The sequence below is a fragment of the Emydura macquarii genome, unplaced genomic scaffold (genome assembly GCF_026122565.2).
Source record: "Emydura macquarii macquarii isolate MOO-44397 ecotype Brisbane River unplaced genomic scaffold, CSIRO-AGI_Emac_v2 contig_2890, whole genome shotgun sequence".
In the NCBI taxonomy this organism is placed as follows: Eukaryota; Metazoa; Chordata; order Testudines; family Chelidae; genus Emydura; species Emydura macquarii.
This window is the reverse complement of record NW_027133027.1, coordinates 4,276,409-4,289,881: the sequence shown is the minus strand read 5'-3', so window position 1 is coordinate 4,289,881 and position 13,473 is coordinate 4,276,409. Positions and strand designations below refer to the sequence as shown.

Genomic DNA, 13,473 nt, shown 5'->3' with positions numbered 1-13,473 from the left:
AGGCTTGACATCTCATGAGAACAGCTTCTCCATTGCCACCTGATTTCAGTCATTTTGGAAATACTGTAAGAATAACTCTTTTGTTGTATATCAGTATTTCTGCTTCCAGTCCCAACTGAAATGTCAAAACAACATAATAATAGCCAACAAAGAGAGAGGAATTATTTCAGATGATGTGCAAGATATAACAAGGACTATAGGAGGAAATTTAAAGAGGTAATAATTTAGGGTGAATGTGATACAAGATCAATTAGGCAGTGGTATATAGTCTCTGAAAGGAAGTAGTGGAAACACTTAGGTTTCTGGACATTTGAAACTAGATGGGTCTAAACTCTTGAATATATACCGTAGGGAACAGTCAGTCCTGTGTTATCAGGAAAATGGACTGGATGACTTACATTAACAGGTCTTTCACACTTCCAATTTCAATGAATTTATGAAAGCAGGAAGTACAGAAGTGCATGAAAATAAAAGAAAAACAATAGTAAATGAAAGGTTAATAACCAAATGTCTGAAACCCTCTATGCAAAGCTCAGTTTGATTCAAGTTTTGGGTTTTGAGCTAAAAGTTCAAGTTGATTCTTAATGTATGTTTGCTCACCCATTACAACGAGCCTCAGCAGGATAAACCTGAAATAATTATTTACAAACTGACTAAGAACATGGGTTGATTTGGGAGCCCATCTATATGTATAGATTGTAAATTCTTTGGGACAGAAACTAAAGACTCCACAGTGAGCTGCTCACTTTTTTTACACACCAGATGAAAGGATAAAGTCTTTTTACAAATATTTCCTTCCTAAAATTCAACTTGCAAATCACCTTCCTTTTGTGAAGAATGAGCTCATGCTTACTAGTAGCAGTATTTTACAGTAGCTGAATTTTATTACTGTAATAGAGTCTCTCCCAAAGTAAACTATCTTGACGTTATCAGGGTTCAGAGGTCAATGGAAATTTCTGAGTCAAAGCTATATATATCACCAAATGCAAGTCACAAAGTACTGCTAACAGTCAGACAGCAGCTCCCACATATCTTTTGATGCTTATTTTCTCAGCCCTGAGGATTGGTTAGTCAAATTTAAATGTTTTTTGTATATACAGTATTAGCTAACAGCAGCATACAAGATAAACACATGCTCATTACAACAGGAGTTATTAAACATGACATAATGCATCAGCATTCCCACAATTTTATTACTACTATTATTATTGTATAGTCCCATCAGTGCACAAAGTAATACACAGTAGAGCAATACAGAGTAGGAGTGCTGATGTGAAGGTATTAGGGGAAATATGGATGCCCTGAAGAAAAGGAGCTTGAACTGTATGCAGAAGAAGAGGAAAGCCAGTGAAGAGATCCAAGAGTGACAAGAAGATATGGTCAGAGCAGCATGAATAGAAAATGAAAGCAGCAGTATCATTCTTGGGAACAGTTGGAGGAGGCCAGAGAGTAAAAGGTTGCATTAGTAAAGTGAGAGAACTTGGGCGTTGACTAGTCTCCTAGCTGGTAGGAAGGAGCCGAAGAGAAGAATTTAAATGATATTGTAGAAACCAAGAGATATAACACTCATTCCAAGAGTTAAAACTTGTTTCTAGTGTGTACCTTTCTCTCAGATAATCAAACAGTTAGTCATGAGTTTTTGTTATTATTTATTAGTAGTATTGTTGTGATGCCTAGTGGCCCCAACCAGAGATCAGGGGTCCACTGTGTTAGGCACTGTACACATTTCATGAAATTTGATGACAATCTAAGTATCAGATGAGACAGGATATGACAAGTGGATACAACAAACAGACAGGGAAAGCACAAGATGGTCACTTCAAGCTAGAGTTGGGCCTGAATCAAAACACAAATCTAAACAACTCGGAACTCTGAGGAAGTTGGGATCTGGATCCTAACTGTGTGACTGGCTTTTAGTGTATCTCCAAACCAAAAAATCAGATCCAAACAGCAGCAAACTTTGGGAAGTTTGGATACAGATGCCAGCTTTTTCCTCTGCCCAACCCTACTTAAAACTTCAAGGGAAACTCCCTAAGAGACGCTTTGTTCTAACTTCAGTTATGTTTTGATTGTACTTAAAATCTGACCATGTTTAATGCTATTCGACTAAACTTTGACCAGGGCTGGAGATTTACTGCTTTTCTTTTCCCCCTGCATATGAAAAGGACAAAACAATCAGTCAGAAAGTAGCTTGCAATAATTCCTGCTTTAAATAATAGTATTTAAAAAGCACTTTCCCTCATCTCTTCTTCTTTTTTTTAAATTCTATGTGTAGAAATACTTAGTTATGCTTATTTGTTAGAAAGGTGAATTTTAAAATTTAAAACAAAACAAATAAGAGTTCCTGAGATTTATGCAAGAAGCTATATGAAAGAGTAACACGGACTATGTCTCTACATCATGTATTGTAAAACATCACAAATTAAAAATCGCCGTGCTTCGCCCTGACAACACATTGCAACTATTTGACGACTCCATTCATCACAAGGAGCCAAATTCTACTTACAGTTAGACCTTTGCAGCCCTCTTTAAAGTAAATGGGGTACACAAAGGTGTGATCCGGGACAGAATTTCAGAAGTCTGCTGTTTCATCTATGTCAAGCAGCTTGCCTGGAGAGAGTTCCCAAGGTGGGGGCTTCACTGACTCTGCTTTGGGCTTGATCAGACAATGCACCAATCAGACACATGGACTGCACGAGAGTCATATTCAGGGTCTTGATGGGCCACATGCTACTGGTTTGACTGAACAGCTATGAGACAGCTTCCTCCGGTCTTTCCCCTAGTAAGATAGTTTACAGACAAGCAGATTCCATACTAATCTGTCCCTCCTCCTCAGCCCCACAACCTTGCAAAAGCAAAAACAGAAAGAGAAAAAACCTGTGGCATGAAAAGGAGACATTACAATTTGACAAATCACATCAGTACCTGATCATATCTTAACATGCATTTTCCAGTATCAGACAGACACAAAACTGGCTTTGCATGAGCACATTTTCAGTTTCAGCAATAGTGAAATCATAACCAGTTTGCATATCAGACAGTGAATTGGACAGAACACTGTATTTTTTACAACATATTGAGGTGTCGAAGTAGGAGGAATAAAAAATTATAGACCCTGGCCTGCATTATAGCTCAAGCCTTAAAATACTAACCAATCAGTAAACCATTTGGAGACTAGCCCTTTTAAGAAGGTCCATGCAGTTGTAGCTATGTTTATTTTGTTGCAAGTTTTTTCTGAAAAACTTTCAGCATTACTTTTAAACATTACCTTTGGAGCTAGCCTCAGCATAGAACTGGCCTTGTGCTGGCATTCTGGTTTCTCTTTTTGACCACAGAGAAGAACCACTCTATTGCTTCAGCATTCCAGTCCTAACAAGGTGATCTGAATAGGCAGCCATGTTACCTACTCCCATAACGGCACTATGCAGAGCCAGTCTAGACCAAACATCCCTCTGACAGCAAAGCATATCTTTCTAGTATAGAAGGAATTACGTCAATGTTTATGTAATGATCTGTTAGTGAAACAAATAAGCAGAACCAGGAATTCCAAAACCCAAGTCTCCTTGGTATTACTTGATTTTACATTACTATATCACATGCCAAGTTTGGGCATTTTAAATTACGAAGCCTGTTATCACTTATTACTTTATCAGCATTCCACACAACTGCTTAACTGAGTGCTCTGATAAGAATGTCTAAAATGTGGGCTATGTTTTAGAACAGCAAACTCTTCCTTTTCAATTCCAACCCAGCCATTTCAATTAACAAAGCTTTCTCCACTCTTTCAAAATGCTTTCCACAGACGTAAGCCATGTCTACACTGATATGAAACTCCACTGGCTGGCCCCCACAAGGGGGGGAGGGCCACAGAACCTGGGCTCCAGCCTGAGCCTGAACTTCTACACTGCAGTTTTATAGTCCCTCACTCTGAGCCAGCTGACACAGGCCAGCCACAGGTGTTTTATTGCAATGTAGACATACCCTTTATGTCTGCAGATCATGCACCCTATCCTGGAATGAAGCTGAAACTGCCAGGCCCAAACAATACAGCACAGCTGCTTATCCATTCAAGTGCTGACACGCTATATCCTAAGGACTATCCATTTTATAATATAGTCCAAAAGAGTCTAAGCATCACACAGTAGGCTTGATTCACCAAGCACTAATGAACCCTCTGAGAAGAATCAGGAATTCAAGCAACCAAAATGAATTACTTGCCAAAAAAAAGCATACGTTCTGGGCTTTTTGTGTGTGCTTTTACATTCCCAGACACATGACGATATATATATCTATTCATTCCCAACTGCACTTCTCAGGAAGGTGTCAGTCAGGAGAACTATGCTGAGCAAGAATAGTTTTTGTTTTTTGTTATTTTCATTGATTTTAAATAAACCAAAACTGTTCTGTTATTAACTTTTGAAAACTGGCTCCAGTATGCTCAGTAACTTTCTCTTAAGCAACTATCTACTTCTTAATGCTCATGAGCACAATTAGAATTGGGAATATATTAAAATACCAGATTATAACTATTACCCACCCCTGGATTTTATCATGTAACCCTAAATTAGCATCATAGTCATATTAACAACTTTTACATTGCACTAATCAAACAAAATATCTCATATCTCTCAGCATTTTGTGCTAATCAGATAAAACGAACAGTCAAATCAGTTGTGAGTAACAATGGGTGATGAGATACAGTAGGCCTGTAACATAGCCTTCGGTTATCTATGGTGCCCTATTTTTAGGTGAAGCATGGATGCGATTTCTAAAGGGCAACTTTGGTGCAGTACACAGCCCTGGTGACTCATTTTCGTTTGTTAAGAATCCCATTTGTGGGGGAGGTACACAGATAACTAGCTAGGTTTCATGACCCAACCCAAGCCCTTGACAAATTTTCTGCAATGCTTAGAGAATGATTTAAGTGGCAATACTGGACTGAATATACAAGATCTGTAGAAACAAGTCCAGGATAGGAATGCCATTTGATTTCTGCCTCATGCCTGATGGTGTGGGAAGGATGTTGATGATGATTGGAAGAGTGGGGTGTAAGGCTGTAAGAAGTCAAGCTCCTTTAAATTCTCTCAATTGTTATGGTCTGTCTGGGATTTCTTGTTCCTCACCCATCCTCTGCCCTCTTGGAACTCCAAAGCATGTCGTCTCTAAACAGAGCCATAATAGAACATCCATATTTATCAGTACTGATAGTACTGACATCTTACTTGGCAGCATAGTCTCTGTTGGTCTGGAGGGGTGGGAGAGGGCGGCTAGAAGGTCGATGGGTGCTTATTAGTATCTTTCCTAACACTGCATGCCCTCATTGCAGTTCACCAGGCCTCCTAAGACAGACTCTTGATATGCCATCTGGTAAACCTTCAATGTCTGAACTCTTTTACTCACTGAACTACAGCTGGAGCAAGGTAAAAGATAATGATGGCTCAGTTCCCTCTTCTTGAGTCAAAGAAGTGCAGGAATCTTACAGATCAGTGCATGATGTTTACTGTCACATTGTATGTGCTGAAGTTTACAGCACAACAGTTTTAATTGTATGTTCTTTTTCAGAAGGTACTCTCTTATTATGTTTGTCTTGTACTTGTTTTTATTCTGGTGTACAGAATCTGAAGTGCTCTGGCAGATGAAGTGGGAGAAGGAAGCACTATATAAATAAAATTAATTACTATTATTTTATTGTACTTCCCCAAATCAAAACCAGATGGACAAAGTGATTTGGAAGTGGGAAAAAGAGACCTAGATCAGAATAAAAAGTACCTGACCTAATGAAGACTGCCTGTGTCACTGAATTTAAGACAAAGCACCAGTATTATGATGGTGGACACAGTACCTCAGTCTCTTTTTGCAGACAAGATCAGGAATAGGAAGACTACTTTACAAGCCAAACGCTTACCGTTTGATGGGTTTCACCAGTTAACTGTAATGGGAATGGAGCTTGTACCTGTATCTCCTAGATCACTATGCTGCTATCTGTCTGCCCATGGGAGGGAAGGGGGAGATAAACTTACTGTAACAGCTTGTAATCAAAGACAAAAAAAAAATCAGTTAAACAGGAAATGGATCTAAGAGGTGTTGCCTTAATCCTGGAATCAGAGTGCATCATCTTCCCTATATAAAGTACCAGTGATGACATGGATTAACCAAGATATGTGGTTTGGCTTCAGATCAACAGGAGTTGATTTTCCTTTTAACAAAGCTGCCTAAAACTCATGATCTTAAAGCAAAACAAAACACACAACCCCCATCCAATCCCCCACCTCCAAAAAAACACAAAGTATATTGTGTCAGATGCTGCAATCCTCTCCGTGCACTACACTTACTCCTGTCAATTGTCCCACACTGAGTGTCAAACTCACTTCCATCTCACACAAGCTTGGTGTTTCCTCATGGAGGTTTTTATAAGTTACTTACATCAGAAATGCTGAATCAGGGACATTGAGGAACCATGGTACATCTGCCAAAAAACCAAACTGCTCACAGATTAAAACACAATTTTTCGGTGGCCTGCCTTTTGGAGGTTTCCCCCTCATATTGCGCCTCACGTATCAGCTCTATTCACAAATTTCCACTTACCAAGAAAGCCAGCAGCCTATATTTCAGTTCAGGCATACTGACTTTCCTGCCTGACATCATTTTTAATGCTCTTACTTTTTTCAATTCTTCAGCAGAGTTCACTATTGAAAGATGACAGGAATCTACACTGCATTAAAAGAAAAGCAACTACTAGGGCACCCCAGTTGTGAGTGAAGGCTAACCAGCCTGCCAGCTAATGGTCAGTTCACAAGGTCCCTTCCATCCTCATAGAAAAATAAAATTAAACAAACCTTTTTTATTGCCACTGATTGCAGTAAACTTGATTTGTGGTCATAGGAAGAGTAGCTTTATTATTTAAAGAGTAGCTTGAAGAATCCATGAGAGCCAAATGAAAGACTACATACATCTCTTTAGGTTACAGCGATCTGTCTCTAGCTCTGACATGTCGACAGGGAAGGAAGCCAAGAGCAATTCTAGGAACTTGCTTCTTCATTGTCCCCTCTTGACCTCAGTGTCATCAGATGCCGCTGAAACGTTTGTCAGTGTCCATAACTCTGAACACCAAAGCTGATTAACAACCAGAAACATGAAACTCATTCAGAAGAAACACAGATATCACCAATTTATCTGAGATCATCTAACATCCCTACCCAACATATACAAGATGAAGTCAGCACACCTTGCAGGCTGCAAACAAATCTGTAATAGACATGAATGAACATGTTATTCTCAATGGAATAGTATTTCTACTAGCAGGACTGATTGGTCCAAGATCCCTTGTAACTAGCACACCAGTGACATCAACCTCTCCTCTTGGATGCATGCCCAGCACAGAAAAGTGGAAAATTCTCTTATGAGAGAACTTTAACTTGTATTCCTTTCTTGCTACAGTCTTTACGGTAGGTAGCATTGGCATGTTGCTAGGTACTACTGGCGTCATTGTGGGTAGAGGGGAATAGATCACCTACAGAGCTGCACAAACACAGCAGTACTGCAATCAGTGGTGACAAGAATAGACAAGAATAAGACGCAGAACGGAGACAAAACTTGTACCTGAACAGCAGAGGCACCCCAGCTTTGTTCAGCTGAGCCCCATAAATAATTCCGATAAACTGGAGCACTTTAATGCAGTGGTGTGGTGTACAGAGGCCATAGTTCAACTTACAATGCTACATCTTGATCTGAGTAGAGGGCCTCTTGGGTTAAGGCACATTGCATGCTACGACCTGTAGCCTCTACAGATCACCCATATCAAAAGTGAGAGTAACCACAGGCTACACTGTCAAATTTCATGAGTTACACTTCACTCACAGACATTATTGCAATCACCTATGCACTCTAACAATTAACAGACTAAACAGCCTTATTTACTTTCTTTGCTTGCTTAATCCAATGTACTATCACTGCCTGCCCTCCTGAAAGACAAGTCATAAAACAAGACTGACAGCCAAAAGCTAAAGTGACTGCCAAAAATATCCATTTGCTCAGGCAAAAGCTGTCCTCATTACAAACAAAGGAGTCCTAAACTTACAACCATTTGCTTGGAGGGACAATGAAGAAAAGGCATGAGAAAGCAAGAAACTAGGGCTTGCCATAGTAAGAATTGAAAAGAATTGTGCCCTGCTTTCTTTGCTCTGCAGGATAAGTTTTACAATCCTCACAACCAGTAGCAACATGTAGTGGCCCCAGGCACCATACCTGCCTTTCAAAGACTTGGATTTTAGCCCTGGAAAAATTAGAACTTCTCAGTTCTTTGGAAGCTACACAGGCCAAGAAAAAAGCAAGGGAAAGTAATGAATGATCTAACTAAAAATTGCTTTAATGCATGGACTGCAAACTGCAAGCCATGAATATAGGGGGGAAATCCCATAATTTATAAGGGCAACATCACACCCTGAATTATGAAATTCAACCTACTAGTGCTTCTGCAACAGCAAAGCCTTTCACAGAAGTGGCAGGCACAGGCAACATTGAATGAAAAGTGGCAGGAAGGCAGATGAGCAACTGAGAAAGAGAAGAAGGAAACACAGCAGCACAGTGGGGAAAAAGCAGCAGGGAGAAGGAAAGGTAGGAAATTGGAACTGTAGGAGGCAGCAGGCAGGAGAAAGGGAGTCGGGAGAAGCAGCAGATGAGTTTAGGGAGGCTGTGCAGACATGGATGCAGGTACCTGGATTCTTCTGAGTCAAATGAGTGCTTGGGATTTATGACATCATCATCATTCTTGATGGAATCATCACCTTATAATTCATAACCGCCTATTTTATTTGTCTATATGAACAGTAGCTGTTCTGTATTTCTTAAGATTTCACATTAAACCAATATTTATTTACCAGCTAAAGAGCTGCCAAAACTAAGGCCTGGACTTACTGTTTATGCCAAAAGAGAGCCAAACAGTTTCAACTTCCTCTCCTAATCATCAGTTTTGAGCTGTTCTAGTCTGTCCATTGAAAGCATGTGCTGTAAAATAAAAGCCAGGAAACAGGGCTTTTTGAATAAACATTTATTTGGTGAGAAATACTCCTGATTTTTGGCAGAGAAATGTCAGAAACCTGAAGCCCTATTTATAACATGCTTATAGAGTTCCATTGCTATTTAAAGGGAAGCTGCAGCTGTCTGTTGTTCTTAATCAAGAATAATGCCTGGGAATAAATTACTGCTATTTCAGAGACACATTTTTCAAATGATGGCAGTTCCTGCTCTTTTCTCTATCCCTATAAATATGAAATAGCATGTACAGGGCAGTTGTTTGCAGGAATGGAAACATGCAGTTCTCTCTTTTTGTTGGGAATCCGGTAAATTCCGTCTACAGCCCTGAAGTGGTTAGTATACAGATGCAAAAGAAGTCCAGAAACAAACACATTCAAAACTTTAAACAGTGTGTTAAAACTTTCCATTGGCTTTTCAAGGTCTGTACAGCTTGCTATGGTTAGAGTACACAACTACTATACATCTTTACCAAGAATGTAGCAATCCAGTTCTTTTGCTTGACTCAAAATACCACTGTGCAAGGCTCATTAGCATATGCCTTTCATGATTTGTTTATGCTGAAGGTTTAACCCTCCTTTCCAGGGGGCTGCTGCTGCAAGAGTGGAAGGTCTGAGCCCATGCGAAGAAGGTGACGCTTCAGGGACGGGTGGGCCCAGACTGCAGTGATCCCTGCCAGCCAATTCAGGAAGCAGCACTGACATCATCTCCAGAAGCAGCTGTTCACTGACAGCCCCTGCCAAAGGTTAAGGTGCCAGAAAAAACAGCCTACAGTGAGAAGTAAGGGAGGAGAAGTATTGATAAGGCAGGAGTAGGGAAGGGACAGTATAATACCAAAAATGAAACAAAACTGGTGCTAAACTTTAAGGGGCAAGTTCTAAGATCCTTGTTCAGATTGACTCAGTCCTCACTCAGGCAAATTCCCATTGAAAAAGCTTGTCATAGCAAAGGAACAGGGATGTTTTCTAGCCTGCCACCTGCAGTTTGCTCAAAGTAACAGCTACACACAGCATAGGTCTAAATGACAATAAAACAACTCCAGCCGGCCTGTGTCAGCTGACTCAGGCTCACAGGCTACTGAGCTATTTAATTATGTTGTAAGATGTTCAGGCTCACTCAGAAGTCTGGGCTCTGCGACACTTCCTCCTGCGGGACCCCAGAACCCAGCCCGAGCCCAAACATCTACACCACAATTAAACAGCATCGGAGCCTGAGTCTGCGGACATGGGCAAGCCGCAGGAGTTTAATAGCAGTGTGGACATACCCATAGAGCTCAAATGAGGATCTTTAATTTATTGACATACAGATGATTTAAGACATTTATTTTCTATTTCCCACAAACTATGCCAGAGGTTTTAGCTCAAGTGCAAATGTGTTAACACACACCTTTTTTGAGGCAGGTAGGGAGATTTATTTGCTGCTCCTGAGAGAGACACAGACAGACAGAGGTATATTTTCAGAGTTTAAATAAAATTTCAATCTGCATGACTACTACCGGGAAAACATTGATTCAGAATTTTATGTTGGAAAACACAAGGTACCAGACACACAGCAGCAAAACCCCCAAACCTTTCTCTGTATTATTGTACTGAATGAACTAACATTCCTCCCTCTGGGACTTTCATGATCTCTTCCTTTCTTTCTGCAAAGGCACTGCGTGGACTTAATTTGTATAAGCAAAATTGTTTACTATTCCAGAAATTTGTTTAATCTAAATGAGGGGAAAAAAGGAAAGGAGGAAGAAAAATTACACTGTATAGTAAACAGTTTCTAGGTGGATTCAATGTGCTGATCCCAAATCACCGAGTTTTTGCTCTGATATGTGACAGGTAGTGAAATGATGGGATTATAAAAAACAGAACAGCTACTGTTCAAAATGTGAAAGGCTAGATTGCTCTCAACACACCTCATAAGAGAGCATACCACTGAAATTAATGAGGACAGAGAACAATGATATTTTTAATTAAAACATTTATGTGCTGATATTTCCTAAAAAAATTACCAATCCCTGTTTCACTCCGGTTTCTTTGTTAGAAGGCAGAGAGGAAGGCAGGAAGACTGGCTGATTGCCAAGTTCTTGTAGCACTGTTCTCCACCCTGAAACAAAGTGTGACAAGATACACCCTCAGGTGACTTTGAAAGAGCTTTCCATCAGCCATCAATGACTCCCCAAAAGCAACTGCTCCTGGATGCCCAGGTAAGAACTGTGGCCAAGAGCACTCTCTCTTCATTTGCACCTGGCGAGAAGCATGCTACTTTTTCTTTCCAACACGGGCCTCAATATCACCTCAGTAGTAGATCACCGCATTGTACTCTAAGTGGGACAGCTTTGGGCAAGATTCAGAAATTTAAGACGTTGCAGAATGGAATTATACAGAAAGCATTTTACCCAGAGACTACATTCTCTGTAATGGTTGACAATTACCTTCTCAGTAAAGTTTACATGAATGACCTAGAAAACCCCAGACTATATAAGGGTTGGACCACTCCCCTCGGCATGCAGCACCAGTGGTGTTGCAATCAATGGAGGTGCTTGAGCAAACATCTCCTGCCACCCCAGCAGCATTTCAGCAACTTGGTGTGCCAGTACTTTTTTAGGCTGCCATTCTGTGCTGTGTCCTAGAACCTCATCTTGCAAAACAAATCCTTATGATTGCAAAGAAAACCTGCAAAGTGTGAAAAGAATATAACTGATACACTCATATCTGTCTGAATTTGACTGAAGTGTCAAAGTATGCATATATGATAATATGGATAAACATCCAGTGAGGAATGAAACCACTGTTGTCATTTTCACTTACAACCTAAACATTCAATCCCTTTTCCAGTCAGACTCCTTTGCCCTCCACACACACTCTTCTAACAACATCCTGGCCTTTAGTCCTGGGGCAGTAATTGGACTGAAACACGAAGATAAGATCTTAATGTCATTGACATCATGTGCTACAAATATGTAATGCTGGGAATTTCCAAACTTCTGAAGAAAATCTGGGCAACCATCGGTGATGCTGAAGTTTGGCGTGTTGTGCTACAATACGCTGGATGTGGGATTTCATATTCATTTTTATTATTTAAACATACTCAATTTTGAGAAAGTCCAAGCACTCCAAATAAAATAAAAGCTACTTGCCCATTCGGAAAGAACCTGCATCTATTTTTATTAACACGACTATCATCATAAAAGGCTGCTGCATGTTCTGAACACAAGGTTTTTAAAGGGTAACTTACTGAATATTGGAATTCTCAAAGTTTACTCTCAGACTAGAACATGGGTTATTCTTGGATCTGTTAAGCAAAATTCCAAAAGCATAAATCTATTTGTAAAAACATTCAAATTTGTTTCTGCATAAATTGCACCCTCACAACCCGGAAACAATCAACACAACTGGAACACTGTGAACATTAGATCATTTGCACAGTTCCCTTTGACATATCTTCATGGGAATAGACCCATTTATTAATGACCAGAGAAGCATAAAAACAGTCATACTGGGTAATACCAATGGTCAATCTGGATCAGTATCCTGTCTTCCAACAGTGGCCAGTGCCAAGTGCTTCAGAGGGAAAAGAGCAGAACGGCAATTTCGAGTGAGTTTTCCCCTGTCATCCAGTTCCAGCTTCTGACAGTCAGAAGAGGTTTAGGGACACCCAGAGCATGGGGTTGCATCCCTGACCACTTTGGCTAATAGCCATTAATGGACCTATCCTCCATTAATTTATTTAATTCTTTTTTGAACCCAGTTATACTTTTGGCCTTCACAATAACCCATGGCAGCAAGTTCCACAGGCTGACTGCATTGTTTAAAGAAGTACTACCTTATGCTTTTTTTAAAAACCTGCTGCCTATTAATTTCATTGAGTTAACCCTAGCTCTTGTGTTATGTGAAGGGGTAAATAACACTTCCTTATTCACTTTCTCCATTCATTCATGATTTTATAGACCTCCATCATTTCCCCCCCTTTATTGTTTCTTTTCTAAGACGAATAGTCCCAGTCTTTCTAATCTCTCCTCGTATGGAAGCTGTTCCATACGCCTAATAATTTTCACTGCCCTTCTCTGCATCTTTTCCAATTCTAATACATCTTGTTTGAGATAGGGTGACCAGAACTGCATGCAGTACTTATGGTGTGAATGTACCATGGATTTATATAGTGACAATATGCTATTTTCTTTATTCTTAACTATTCCTTTCTTAATGGTTTCTAATATTCTGTTAGTTTTTTTCGCTGCCACTGCACATTGAGTGGATGTTTTCTGAGAACCATCCACCATGACTCCAAGATCTCTTTCTTGAGTGGCAACAGCTAATTTAGACCTCATCATTTTGTATGTGTAGCTGGGATTATGGTTTTCCATGTGCATTACTTTGCACTGAGCAATAGTGAATTTCAACTGCAATTTCGTTGCCCAGTCACCCAGTTTGGTGAGATTCCTTTGTAACT

At 40.0% G+C, this 13,473-nt stretch overlaps 1 protein-coding gene across 6 annotated transcripts in view; it reads right to left on the bottom strand.

Annotated features, from left to right (window-relative positions):
• ATXN1 (ataxin 1) overlaps positions 1–13,473 on the bottom strand; it is a 275,271-nt gene that overhangs the window by 108,189 nt on the left and 153,609 nt on the right. The window contains exon 7 of one of the 6 annotated variants that reach the window (XM_067568368.1): positions 11,033–11,127. The exons of 4 other annotated variants lie outside the window; for them this stretch is intronic. The gene's annotated coding sequence lies outside the window, so the exon portion shown is untranslated. Of the gene's footprint in view, positions 1–8,861; positions 9,799–11,032; positions 11,128–13,473 lie in introns of those variants that run through there. One more of the 6 variants, XR_010923744.1, reaches the window with a different exon arrangement.